The sequence below is a fragment of the Rhopalosiphum maidis genome, chromosome 4 (genome assembly GCF_003676215.2).
Source record: "Rhopalosiphum maidis isolate BTI-1 chromosome 4, ASM367621v3, whole genome shotgun sequence".
NCBI classification, from domain to species: Eukaryota; Metazoa; Arthropoda; class Insecta; order Hemiptera; family Aphididae; genus Rhopalosiphum; species Rhopalosiphum maidis.
In genome coordinates this window covers 18,103,593-18,116,525 of record NC_040880.1, presented here as the reverse complement: position 1 = coordinate 18,116,525, position 12,933 = coordinate 18,103,593, and the positions used below count along the sequence as shown (strand labels likewise).

The 12,933-nt window shown below is 29.6% G+C and overlaps 1 protein-coding gene across 7 annotated transcripts in view; it reads left to right on the top strand.

Annotated features, from left to right (window-relative positions):
* Positions 1–870: 870 nt before the first annotated feature.
* Positions 871–12,933, top strand: part of LOC113560630 (tyrosine-protein phosphatase Lar) — a 151,901-nt gene continuing 139,838 nt past the window's right edge. For 4 of the 7 annotated variants that reach the window (XM_026966621.1, XM_026966624.1, XM_026966623.1 and 1 more), the window contains exons 1-2: positions 871–1,400; positions 2,728–2,792. The gene's annotated coding sequence lies outside the window, so the exon portion shown is untranslated. The remainder of the gene's footprint in view (positions 1,401–2,727; positions 2,793–12,933) is intronic. The other 3 variants (XM_026966626.1, XM_026966625.1, XM_026966627.1) reach the window with 2 other exon arrangements.

Below are 12,933 nucleotides of genomic sequence, written 5' to 3'. Positions count from 1 at the left end.
TAAATGAAAAAAAAAACAGGAGTATTTAAAGACTGTTTTGTAATAAGTTGGATAGTTTGGAGGCGTTTAAAATGTTGAAGATTGTATCAGTCTCCCTAAAACTCCAAAAATAAGAGCTATTATTTTTGTTTGTTTTTCATATTTATTTATACATAATAAACTAACAAAAACTCGTAATTGTTCATTAATGATTAATTTCAAGTGATATTTATTGTAAATCACGTTTAAATATTATATTTTATACATCAGTTAGGTAAACATTATGATGTTTTAATGTTTATAACCTTAAGATTTATATTACGGAAATTATTAAAGTATACATGAGTGGAGCAGTGGCGTCATTTTAGTCTTTGTTTGACTATGGCAATTACTCACTGATTTGTCGACTCAACATTTTTTTCAAGCAGATTCACATAAGATAGTGCCATATTAGGTAGGAAGGGGGGTACATTTTCAGGTATATGAACGTCACACACAGGATTTTAAAGTATTAAATATAAACAATTTTGTTAAATATTTATTAATTATTAGAATTAGAAAGTCAAATAGAATAATTGAGTAATGTGTAATTAAATAATAAATAGGTAATAGGTACCTTTTAATACTGATTTACAAGTAGTTAACAGTATTTATAGTCACATAATGTAATTACTAAACATCTTGATTAATAATATAATATACTTCTTTAAAAAATAAGACAAAAAATTAACAATAAATCTTTATTTATAAAATATCAATATTCAATATTATATAATGGCCTTAGTAGTTAAAAATAAGACTTCTTATAATTTTTAAATGTTAGACTAGGAAAAATGTCCAAGTTACTCTCCCCAAATGACGCCACAGGAGTGGAGCCGTCGACCGTTAGTCATCGACAAAATAATTTCGGCAGATTGTTGTGCTTTGAGCGGTGAAGAATGGGCGCATAGACGCCAGATGTTCGGTTAGCCGACGTCTGTTGGCGGCACTGTAGCCGTTATCACGTCTCCGCAGTGCCCACGACCGTTGGTAGAGTCCGCTAGGTGTCGCCACCGCCGTAGTCATGTTTTCGTTTGTCGGTGGCGGTCCCCGTACGTGAGTGCGCGCGCGTGTTGTGCCGTAGTGATTGTATGTGTGTTTGTGTGTGTGTGTGCGTGTGTGAGTGTTATATACTCTATAATATCCCTTATGTCCCTTCCGCTCTTTATCGTAAACAAAATTATCGGTTTTTTCCGCTGTCCCCGAAGTTGTACCAGGAACCGAACCAGAGAACAACAATTATTGCACACGGTCTGATCACTGACAGCAACCCGTGTGCCCCGCGTATTTGGATTATTGTGTGACGAACACAGACGGCTTAGTGCCGGTTACATTTCAAACGATACACGAAATCGGAGCTTTGTGTCGAAGGGACCGCCGAGGTAAGAGTTACTCCTTTTTTGTATACACCCCTCCAACCCCATCACCACCCGGCACCCACACCCCGTCATCACTCTTAGGGGCGGCAGTGCGAAAAAAACCCTTGACTAAATGGTCGACTGGCCGAGGTCGCTATTGATTTTCACCACTCAGCACTTTGACTCAAATTTTCCCTTTTTTCTTCTCATGTGTTCAAATCAGGCCGTCGTTGAATTTTTCGGGAAATTCCCTGTGCATGTTGGGTGAGGATGATAAGACTTGATTTGGATATTTTGCAGTGATTGACTGTTTACTTGTATCAAGATTTTTTGAACACACCATACAGTAGCTGTTGTACAATTTTAGAAATACTATTAAGTTTTAATGTTGTCGTACACTGTTGTTTGTTTAATGTTCTTTCCATAGGTTTAAAGACCAGTTACAAATTCATATTTATTGATTTAAAATTGTATGGACCAATTAAACATCTGGACTAGCTGCTTAATAAATTTTTGTTAGAACATTTTATAATATATTTATTCATTCATTTTAATTTTTATAATTTTAGTAAGTTTTTTCCAATTTATTTATTGAATAGGTCAGTTTTATATTAATATGTAGCTATTTTAAAAATGTCTGTCATAAATAATATTTGTGTTTTAACATAAAAAAAACTATGACATTTAAATATGATGTCTTGTTTCTGGCGTACACTTATTTTTTCATAAAAATTAATTGCTGAAAGCATTTAAAAACTGTAATAACAATCGCTAATCAGTATTTTACAATTCAATTAAATATTTTGTGTAGGCTACCTATAATTTCAGTCATTTAAATGTTTAAACAATTAATCATTCACTGACCTGAAATTGAATTTAAATATTTGAATGTCTTCTTATATTACCTAATCTATATTTATTACTATTTTAAACATTTTTTTTAAATAAGTGAAAATATGTGCATTATTCAGTATTGTAAACAAAATTATAGGATAATTATTTAGGTTCCAGAATCATATTAGTTTTGATACATAACAAATAATTACTTTATACCGACTTTGTATTTATAAGTCAAACGAGAGCGTATAACATTATCTTATCTTATCACCAATTAGGCTTATATGGTGTGACATTTTTAGCAACATGTATACCTATTATAAGTGTTTTTATAAATATGTATGTATTTAATATTGTTTTAAAACATTTTGGGCCTATAAAAACAAAATCCTAGATCTGTCAATGTATGTTTAAATATATATTTCTAATTTCATAATATAATAGATCATATTATTTAGTTTCAGTATATATTGGTACATATTTCTTTGAATATTAATTTTATTTTATTTTTCAGATGTCTTAATTACTTTGACACTGTTTCAGTGTGGTACACTTATTTACTAAACGATTCTTCATTCGGTAAGCATGAGCTGTGGTTTATACTATAAACATTAAATATAATTACATGTATTATTAAATATAATGAAGGACCCACAATAGCAAATCATACAAATTAAGAATATATTATTATGTCTATGTGTGAGATCAAAACATACCATATTATTAATTATTATCATTAGTATGTTTAAAAATAATGCTAAAGAAGTATTTTTAATTTGATAACATTTTATAGTATAATATAAATTTATAAAACAATAATTCACAATGAATTTTTAATAGTTATAGTTAACTATTTTTACTACTATCTTATTAGTATATAATCGTAAAAAGTATTAACAGTTTAGTGTAAATAGTGATACTATTTACCTAAGTTAGTTATAGATTAAAAAATAAGTAGTTAAGTAACAAAAACTTTTACTTTAAAATGAAATTGTTTTTTTATGAAACAAGAAACCATATCATTAAATAGAAGAGTTGAAACGTATCCTATAAATTGAAGTAATACTAAAAATTTCAATAATTTATTCCCACATCATGTTGCTGCAGATCCTCATTTGTATCTGAAACAATAATATTGTCAAGTTGGTTAGTAAAATTGAATAAATTTGTTGAGCTTATACTATAATAAATAAAAATGTAATTATTCACATGCTAGCCATTTGAATTATTAATGGGGGAGAGAACATATTTTTAACATTAGTCGTCAGAATTTGTCTATATGCTGTGTAATATTTTGTTTTCGAGTGTTAGATACTAACACTGGTTTTTGTGTAAGTTTTTAAAACAAACCAACAGAGCGCAGCACAAATTACACATTTACCAAGATGTATTATTATTATACGAAAATAAAAATATTTGTATTATTGTAAGATTTTGACTTATTACCTGAATATTAAGAATTTATAAATTACACGTGATGTTAAATGTGTTATATAAAATGTTTAGTCAATCAATTGACTAATATTTCTTTCTGCATATATTTAAAATAAAAAAGTTATCTAATTTAAAAAAATTCTTACTGAAAATCTGTTTGTTAAGTTTTTAAATTTTGATTTTAAAAAGATACTCAAATTCATTGAATTCAAAAAATGTTAGTATTAGCAAATAATCAACATAAAAAAATATTTTACAATGGACTTTCATTAATAAAATTATTAACTAATTTAAGTATATATTATGTACCATCTGGCATTGAAAAACTAGAGAAAAAATTATTAAAAATATTGTGTAGTATTTATAAATGTACAATGCATTATAAATATAAACCTTAAAAGTTATAGATTAAATATTTTCTAAGTCATATTATATTGATTTTAATTATTTAAATTCTACTAGGTAGAAAGTAAATAAAACTAATGCATATAACCCAAATGCAAATTAATCATAATAAATGATATAAATTATAATAAAATAAAACATATGTACTTTATATTATTATAATATGTTATTTTAAAACAATCAATATGTATTCTATTGGTGTATTTTGACTAATAATTTTTAGAAGATGAATAAATTCACAACAATATGTAAAATATATGTTTTATTTATTTATAATATATTTATCTTGTATAGGTAGTGAAAATAATTATATAAGTCTAAAAATGAAACTACTTTTTTGCCTTACTAAATTGTATTTTTTCCTTTGATTTATACTATTTTAACTTGTTTATATTTTTAACTCAACCTTGTATTTATATATTATTATGTATTAATAAATAACTATAAATTAATGAATTATCACATAGTTTTAATTTAGTTTAGTGATAGTGTTTGTAGCACGTATTCAAGCATTTTATTTAAAAGCGATCATTATATTAATTTCAAAACGATTAAAATCAGTTTTTCTCGATAATTTGCAAATAAAATTAGTATGGAAACATTCAAGCGTATAAACGTGAGAATATAAAATATTATATTCAATTGGTATTATTATTATTATATATTTCATTTCAGTTAGGTATAGCCGTGTAGGTAAATATTATGTTCTAAACCGTGTACTGTATTTATTATAAATTATTTTATCCTGATTTTGGCTGAATTACGAATTTTCTCATTCCATATTAATGTACTTCTACCGAAGTAGTATTAGTATCCAATGGCGTATACAATTTTCTACAAAGAACAGCTAGTAATACCATCTTTTTACCTTTTTGGCTTAGTATTGAACGGCAGTGAAACAATTAAGAGAATTAATGATAATAAATAATAATAATATAGGTGCACATCCCGAATTTTATTTTTTTTTCGTTTATAGCAAATGTTGAAATGTTATATATATATATATATTGTATGAAGTCGAGTTCTAGATTGTCCAAAAGTTAATGCCCCGCCCATCAAAGTATAAGTTAACATGTAAAATACGTTTTACGTAAAAATAGTTAATGACTCTGATATAACATGTTATACTAAGTTCGTACTTATTTACACGAAATCGCTGGTAAAAAGAGCTTATACTGATAAACACTATGTGAATAAAAGTAAAATATAAAATAAAAATCATCGTTTTTATCATAACATCACTAAAACTTCATTATATACAATTATATAATGATAAGATTCGGTTTCGATATATTCCTTAAATTGCAATGTAATATATTATAATAATATGTTTATGAAAAAAGTTTATTGCCATAATTAGAGTAGAGTCGAATATAAATAAATTTAAATATAATATTTCATTATTAAATTAATTTATACCTCCAAAAGGTCCCTGCAGTTTTCAATTTAAAACAATTCTTGCACTGTCATGAGTAGGATTGTGAATTTTCTAGAAAGAGCATTTTTTTTAGCCGATTGTGGTACGTAGCTTCTAAGTACAACATTTAAATCATATAACAACAGATTCTTTTATGATAATTTTTTTTTGCAATAAACATCATTTCACACATATTTTTTGTTTTAAACAAGTTGTATAAGGGTCTAATTATAGTGTTGGGTTTGATTTGGTTAGGATTCGATAAAATAAGGCAATTAGTAGATACGTTATTTGTGGTATATCAGTCACGAATAAAATTAGTTGGTTAATCAATAATAATCTTACTAGGTAACTGTTAACTATCAGAATTGTCATTGTTTAATACCCGTTCAGCGTTCGTGAGTGTACCTAAACTTAATTAAGTGGTTTATAATAAAGTATACATACTAATATTAATATGCATATAAAAATAAAAAATAAATTACAAATAAGATGATAATTTCTTAAATTTTTAAAATTGTGATTTCAGTGTATTTTTATTGAATTTTTGATATTTTAAATTCATTTTTATCGTCTTTTACTGTAATAAATTCAAAGTTCTCGTCATGAGGCTTATCAAAAAAATTATTTGCATCTTAAATTGTGGGCGTTTGTCTGTCTTCAAACGGTTTTAATCTTACATAATTCTTACGATGTTCTACTATCTTGATAGACTTCCAAGTTCTAGGTCCTAAATTATCAATTCTATTATTTCACTTGGGTACTATAATTCCATTAATACAATTTGGCTAACACCGTTTTTAAGTATTTATAATTATAGATGGCAGAGTAAATTATATTGTATTATAGTAAATTATCATATTTATATAACAAATGTGTACGTATAAATATCAAAATATAAAATATCTTTTTTCTGCGGCACATGATGTTAACTACCTATCTTCCATTAAAATTTGTCGCCCCCGTCATTAAGACTTGAGTCCTGCTCATTATTGATGTTGTGGACTTATGTCGTGGTCACTGCCGTTGTATATACTGATCCAACCATCGTGTTACGGTGTCAGTTTAACATACCCACACACAACGTAATAGCCTTTATCGTGGGGAGGGAGTGCTCGGGTCTGTTAAAGTTCGTCCGCTTAACTTTGAGCTTTATCGCTCGCTCTAACCTAACCTACCGTTTATACAAGCGGTAGACCGCCTACTCTCAGGAGATAACTTTCGGGGTCACTTTTCCAAGATAATTCGGCGTTGTACTTCAACGTCGTCGTCGTCGTTTGTCCGTCCATCCGTCCCAGCAGCTACAGTTTCCGTCGTGGTCAGTTTGGTAACTCGTTACACTTTTCGCCCTGTACGACTTCCCAGCTACCGCTGCCTTCTACTATTATATAATGACAACCCTTAAACAGCACATTGAGTTACTGTTTTTGAAAATCTTCAAAGTGCAAACTTTGCTGTAGTATTATAGATGCTTGGCTGGACTCATCGATTTTCGCCGACTTTGCTCGGATCCACGTATTATTATAATATATTACAATTAATTATTATAAGATAAAAAAAATAGCACAGATTATGATGTATATATACTATTCTTCACTTTTGACTCTTAAACTTTTATGCAACAATTTTTTTATTCAGCTCTGGTCCTATGTAATGCATAGCTTACAATTCAGTAATATTTAATCTATATGGACCAAATTTCGGATCACATAACATTATGCTCATTTCAGGTCAGAATTAAGTCATAATGTATATTTTTGATGATTAGAAATATTCCTATTTATATCATGATATTTAATATAATTTAATTTTGAAATAAATCAGTCAAAAATCTGTTTTTTTTACATTTCGCATTTATAAAAAAGTGTTTTTTCAATCTTCAGAGGATTTTCTTTTTGGGAATTTTTTTTCAATGTAATGAAGTTATAATATGATCTCATAATAAGGTTGTAAAAAATTATGATTACAAAAATGAGTATCGAGACCATTGCTAAGGGATTAAACTGATATGATATATAAAATATGTAAACCCTACTGAACTAAACATATTATTTAGGTATTATCCCTCAATTATTTATAATTATACGAGTAAATAATTAAGGTACATAATACGTGTCGATATTTGTTTTTCTTATCGATCATTTGTTTTCTATTCGTTGTCCTCCACGCTTCCTATTCATGTAACTCGTCGCCGCATCGTAAATCAAGCACTCTGCACTGCAAAATCGTATATACTATTACACGTATACGTTTCATTAAATTGTGAAAATCCCGATAATTTCGTCATGTGGACATGCTGCAGTAGTCCATTGGGAATCACATCGGTAGAAGTGGGCTTGCGTAGGTAGTACCTATACTACCTACACGGGACAATTATAGTAGCAAGGAACGCATTTGTAATATATTGTTCCGTAATGTTTATATAATCGATTTCATTCGTCTGCTTGCATAATGTATGTGCAGTTAAAATCCCCATCACGTTCCCTCATGTCATTGTTTTTTCGATTTGGATCGGAATTATATGTTGGTTTTATTTGGTTCGTCAACAGAGGTCGATATTATTATTAACTAGTGAAAAAAATAACATACACGTATTATACCTATACATTTGACGGTTAGGCGGCATTGCTAGACATGGGTTTAATTGTCCAATGGACATGCAGTGCTTTAAGTTCACCTAGTCCCGATGGGATATGTAACTTGATTATACATTGTGTATCAGGTTGCGTGCAGTATGATCGTACCCTGAACTTTGAAACGTTCGTGTATATATTATGGATAAAATTGAAAAGGAAAGAATATGGGTTATAACTACCCTATTATTGGTAAATTTATTTTTAGCTTCATTGAGCATATTGTTAATATTTTAAACACATTTTTTATTACATTTTCTTGAATATTAACCGAGTAGTATACTTTAGATTTTATATAACAATATATATAATAGGCTTTATAATATATAATATATTATATATATTTTGTTATATTAAGTACTAACTTTCTGAAACAAAACATATAAATAGTTTTAATTCAATTTATTTTATCGTCAACGTTTTACTTAATGTAACGTGATATTTATGGAAATTCATAGGATTTGGTGCTTACTGAGTTATTTTATTTAAAGGATTTCTGATGGACAGTGACGGAAAATAAAAATTAATTTACTTTAGTGCTATTTATCCATCTCACACACACACACACACACACACACACATATATATTATATAGGGGGTTTGTTGATAAAGAAGTAATTTATGAGACTATAATGAAATTATCTTTAAAAGATAATAGTAAAGTTAGTTAAAAAAAAAATCTAAACTTTTTCAAGTTGAAATACTTTTTTTTGCGACAGACGGATTTTGAATTAATTTTTTTTATTACGTATGAAATGTCATAATTTAATCTCTAATGAAAACCTACTTGCTTGTTTATGCCAATTTAAATTCGTTTTCAACTGTATTAATAAAAAAAATATATTCTTTGATATAAGATGAATACGTTTCTTTTTCGTCACAAATGAAAGCTTTATGAATAAAATAATAGTCGAGGTTCACGTAATTTTATTTATGTTCAGAGGATTAAATAATAACATAATTTAAATGTTTCTAGTGGATTATATTGTTTTGTTTGTAAGTATGTTTTTGTTGCTTTCCACACACAGACAGTTAAAATTTATGTATGGGTATAGCAGTTTTGAAGTTTTTTTAGAGTATGTATAAACTTTGTATTATCGGTTTGATTTTTTTTCATATATTATTATTGCTATGACTTTTGGTAAATACTAAATAATGAATTGTTTCACGTATCGTTTCACATGTCAAAATGATATTGACGATCTTAAATAATTAAGCTTGACTGCTGTAGGTAGATAATCAATAATTTATTATAATAACGATTAAATTATATTCTTGGCTATTATCGCTATATAATGAGTCGTGCCACTTTCTCCACAGCATTGTGCTCTCAGTTTAAATACATGTATCCAAATCAGTTGAAAAATTAGCCAACACTTGTAAATATGGTATAAATATCTGCAAAACTGCAGCAATTTGTTTATACGTGTATAGTATCATGATATTCTGATATCTGTGAGCGATATTACCCGGGAGAGTAATCGAACGAAAGGGAAAATAAAAGATGAAACAACGCGTCGGCCGTCGAGTCTCCGATAAAAGTTTTATCGTTTTGAATATTTTCTTCGTCGACGGGGCTTGCAAAAGAGTGGATTTCCTTTTAAAACTGTGGTAGTCGGGAGGACGGGGTGTGCGATCTTCTGGGAATATGAAAATTTGCGTCACGTCGGGCATATTAAACGGACCATGAAGTATGTGTATATACAAAACGCCTCCTACCGTCGCGTCGTACAGCGAAGACGTCATCATACTGATGGTGTGCGATGACGATGCGGCTCCGTTGATTGCGAAGCGGATAAAATACGATGGCCTCGCCAAGAAGGGATGGTTTTGTATTAGGTAGCCGAAAGCGGCGGCGGGTATTATTCGGGCGTCGGATTATTTTTAATTTTTCCTCCGCTACCGATAGGACAAGATATTATTACTATCATTATTATTATTATATTCGGCGGGCGTTGTGTAGTCCGTCTCCGTGGTGGCCAAATCACCTAACGCGCCACTGCCACCACCGCCTAACTACGCGCGCTTCTACCTCGCGACGAATACGAATGAGCGTTTTAAAAACAAAAACGTTTAAACACGAACCACCGCCGACGCTGCACACGTGGAGCGCTTAATTATCATTACCACCGCCGCGGGTGGTGTTGTGTCTGTGTGTTCGCTTTTCGGGTATGTTTTACGTATGCGAAGCGTGTTGTGTGTGTCTAAGGGGAACTGACATAGATAGGATAGATAGAGAGAGAAAGAGAGGGAGAGAATGAGAAAGAGATATCAAGAAAGAACCCACAGTTTTGTGGGTTGGTGAGTGGGTGGCTGGGTGGAAGTACTGATACACACGCTCACACCACCCGTACGGATATATAGGGCGAGGACGTGCGTACTTGTAATTCTGGTCGGAAGCGAAATATTATTATTCGTCGGAACGGTTTTTGTTAGCTCAGAACCGCGGAGGCAGGAGAGGTATTATTATTATTATTATTATTTTTTGTTTTCCTCGAAAGGCGTGGTGTAAAGATACCGAAGGATGGTGAGAGAGTGAGCCGGTTCGCCGCAGGTGGAAGGAAAATGTTATGGAGTGGTGCGTGGTAACGTGCTTTCCAATTATCCTTGTCGAATCGCTCTAGGGACAGTAGCAGCCGCCACCGCCGCCGTATTAACGTCGACAAATATTGCAGGACTAGGATCGACAGCCAAACGTCGGCCGCTGCTGGTATTCATAGCATTATGGGTTTGTCGGCAGCGTGTATATATGATGTGTATATACGGAGCCGCATGTTTACCTTATGTCCCTTGCTGCTGTTGTTGCACCCACTTCCGACAACCGCACAATAATAATCAAAAGCTCAGTCTACTTGGCTATTAATGTTATTATTATTATTGATTATAAATACGTTTAGGTAGTCATCATACACAATACACACACGTGCGCATACTGAAACGGTTATTAGAAGTTTGTAGGTAAAACACCTTTTATAAGTTGAGGTAACACCCTGTACATTGTAGCATTATTTTTTCAGAAGTTATTATATAGAAATGTCGCTAAAATTTAAATAACGCGTAAAAAAAAATTAATCTCATATTAAAATTTGTATACAACAGTGTTGCGGCAAAAAGTGGACGATGACAGTTGCCTAAAAACTCCTGCGCAAGATAGTACTAGTGTATTATGTTATTAGAAATCTTTAGCTTCTTAATCTTTATAGAGCTTAGCTTACTATAGCTTTTTATTGCACAATTTAATTTGTTTAAATTGATAATAGCCAACAGATATAGTATATTAATAACAATTTTAAGTTTTTAAGATTACAGAAAATAAAAAAATCGATTTGTCAAAAATTAGTGTCATTTAAGTTACTATTTTTGTATCGTATTTTCAATTACAATGATATTGAGAGATTTAATTATTGAATTTTTCAACTTTGTAAATAAACAGACGAAACTTATTGAAAAAAAATGATTAGTTTAGATTAAATTAGCCTAACCCAACACGATATATTTTTAGCATCGCTCTGAATTTAAAATATATAGGTATACAATAAAATGTTGGTAATTAACTACACTTTACATTATAAATAGTTAAGTAATTTTTTTATATTTTCCATGAAACATGTACTTATTAAAATGACCTAAAAGTCAAACATTTTACATGATTTATAATTACATTCTCTGATTATAATGATATAAATTGTATTATTTTGAAAAAAATAATGCAAATATCTTCAATTTTCTTGTCCTAATTATTATTTATGGCGCGCATACGTATATAAAACAAAGTAAACATTGTTTCATTTCTTTTTCACTACGAAATAATAATGTATACTACAAATTACGACGGGAATCATGTTGTGCGCGCACTTTCATTGTTGTCAGAAGAGATGAAAAAAAAATGCTTTTTTTTATTATTATTAACAGATGCAGATGATTTGAAAATGTAACCTCAAGTTTGCTTATTGGATTCACCGTTATACGGATTATTTTACTGCGCTGTTCTCTTTCATAATAATATTCCAGATATATAATGTACGCGGGGGCTCATGTGCACGATTTTGTTTCCACGTCGTTTGTTTGTATTCGTTTTAAAATAACTATAACCATTTTATAGAACCATATACGCGCTTTTAATGATAAAAAAATGTATATAGTAATAACAAATGTTGAACTAGACCTAGAGTATTGCAATGTTGTACGATATAGATAATTTTTAACGTGAGACACTCGTTTTACATAATCACGGAAGTAGCTTAACAAAAAATCACTCTGTGTATACACTATACAATATATAATAATAATATGTATTGCGGGACATTACGGGCTATATAAATTAACTCCGCATAGACTGATGTAATATTGTGGTTGTGCTCTCGTAATCATCACTATAATACATAAAAAAAATTGTTACTTGACTAAAAATAAGTTGAATATTACTATGAAAATGAATGTATTCAGTTATATTTAATATACTTCTTTGTTTTAATTTTAATTTTTGGATTGGTAGTTTTTGCTTTTGTTATTATACACCTAAATTAAATGTATCATGAATGCTTCACTTTTTATTAGGCGTGAGTACTTCTTAGAATGACAAGTTATTTAAATTACCATACATTTTATATTTGAATTAGGAATATTTATTTTTAATAATGTTGTTGTTTTATATGTATAGATTTATAATTTGTACTTTAATTTAATACTTTTGTGAAACATCTTATATCTTTATTAACTTACATTAAACATAGATACGTATTCAAATTTAGATTTTAAAGATTGATTATATTATTAATTAGCTGATTAAGTAGGCTTGTAAATTATTTAAGCTTTCGTTGTATTTATAGTT